This window comes from Pteropus vampyrus, unplaced genomic scaffold (genome assembly GCF_000151845.1).
Source record: "Pteropus vampyrus isolate Shadow unplaced genomic scaffold, Pvam_2.0 Scaffold12, whole genome shotgun sequence".
NCBI classification, from domain to species: domain Eukaryota; kingdom Metazoa; phylum Chordata; class Mammalia; order Chiroptera; family Pteropodidae; genus Pteropus; species Pteropus vampyrus.
The window spans coordinates 16,184,508-16,186,938 of record NW_011888793.1 but is presented as its reverse complement, the minus strand read 5'-3'; positions in this window follow the sequence as shown (position 1 = coordinate 16,186,938).

The following is a 2,431-nucleotide window of genomic DNA, read 5'->3' as shown; positions in this document are numbered from 1 at the left end:
CAGTGGTGGTTCTTAAGTCCATGTGAGATAAAACGATATAATATTTATTGAAAATTTGTGAATATGATTATTTTCTATAATTTTATGTAATTTTAAAATAATTATAATTATAAATTTATTGAAAATTAATATATAATTTATAATTATAACTTATAATATGAATATATATTATAGAAATAATATATACATAAATATACAAATAATCATTCAACTTAAAACTATCTTCTCATTGCACATAAAATATAATCCAAACACTTTACCCTAATTTGAAATCTCCCTTCCTGCCTATTTCTTTAATGTCATAACACTCTTAAGAAGAGACCACCATGCTGCAATCATATTGACATTCTTTTTGTTCCTGTCCATTAGGGACATGCCATGAACCATTTTCCTTCAGGGCCACTGTACTTGCTGATGCCACCAATACAAACTCTCTCCCCAAGTCATCATCATAATGACTCCTACCATAATACAATCTAAATAGTTAATTATACTCCTTCTCAGTCACTCTTTATCATAACTTTCTGTTTTACTTTCTTCATTGCTCTTATTTCTAATTTGTCCTGTTTATTTACTTATTTACTGGCTATTGTCTTCCACCACTATTATGTAAGTACGATATGGTAATGTACTTTATTTCGTTAACCTGTGTAACTCCATAACTTAGAATATATGTAAGACATAAGTAAGCATTCAATAAATATATTTTTTTTAATAATGAAAGGTCATTACTTTCAGTGTGTTTTCAGTGGGCCAAGCAAGCCTGGTTGCTAGTAGGTAGGTTGCTTTCTTGTGACTATCCTATGAAGATCGATGAACTAATTTTAAGTAAACTTAAGAAGCATAGTTTAATAATAGTTTTGGCCATTTAAATTGATTGAATCTAAGATTACAATGACTTGATAGCAACATATTCCATGTAGAATATAAAGCTGAAAAAAATCTAATTTTAGTCAAACTATTTAAAAATCGGTGTTATTTTTTAAAATTGAGTCCTTACTAATTTACTTCTACTCTCTTATATTTGTTTGCTAAAAATAGAAATTTTGTGACAAAAGTGCTATAACCTTGGAAACTTCCACTTTGAGCCATTTAGTAGACTAGATAACAGTGAGGCATTTCCACAGCAAAACAACTATATCTTGCAGAGTATAATTTCTTTCACATTGATAGTTTTAGAAGAAGAGAAACTTCAAATAGCCAAATAAACCAACAAATAAGTAAACAAATGTAGTAAGCATTCTGGAAGTTAAGAGAGAGAATTGAAACAATATGAGCAATAACTCTGCAAGGGAAAGAATTAAACTTGACACCCCAGATTCTGCTTGGGACCCTACACAGGAACTAAGTCTTCCCAAGGCCAGTAATTCTACCAAATTCTCAGCAAAATCACATGCAATTTTTTCCAAAGAGAGGTACCTTCAAATTGGGGTCTCAAATTTCCCACAGATTAGTCACATATAAGTTCATAAAGCTCATAGGCACACTAAAAACAAGACTTCGTGAATAAGCAGAAATAAAAACAACAGAAGATTAATACTTGGTAGAAAATTATAAATTAGAATTTACAGCAAGACCCAGTAGAATATCTATGCATGGTATATTTACAGAAATATCTTAGGGCAACAAAAAAGAACAAGCCAACACAGTATTTTCAAAAATTACCAGGAAAGGTTAAATAACTCAAAATTATACCTTAGAAATAAAACATATTTGTTTTAATTAGAAATGCATGGCTAAATGTCAGCTTAGACTCAACTGAATACATTGTAAAAAAAAAAAAAAAATGAATGATAAAGCTAAAGAAATTACCCACAATGCATCAAAGAGAGCAAAGGAAATAAAGAATTTAAAGAGTCTCAAAGATTTTATGGTCAAATATAAAGGTTAATATTCACTTAAGGGATCACAGGGAAAGAGAATGAAGGAAAGGCAATATTTAAAGAGCTATTCATCTTTAAATTTTCCATAACTGATGAATAGGAATTAAGGTATACACACAGGAAATACAATAGCTTCTAAAAACAATTTAAAATAAACATTTAGAGACACGATAAGAAAATTAAAGAATCTCAAAAACAAAAAGAATATTTTCAAACCACCAAAAAGACAGATCTCTAGTAGTCCCACTGTTAGCAGACTTCTCAATGGCAACTATAAAGGTCAACAGATAGTAGAATAATATCTTAGGAGGAAATGACTATGTATCTAGAATCATAAAACCAGTAATTTATCTTTCAAGAATATGGGTAAAATTTAAAAATTGTCAAATAAAATCGATATAAGTTTGCCCCCAATATGTGATTATAAACAAAGTCGTTTGAAGTAATAGATATAGAAATAGATTAAATAAGAAACTCTGAGACTTTATTTTTTGAGTATTAAATGCAACATTAATCACTTCTTTTCAGAATATAACATTATACATTAC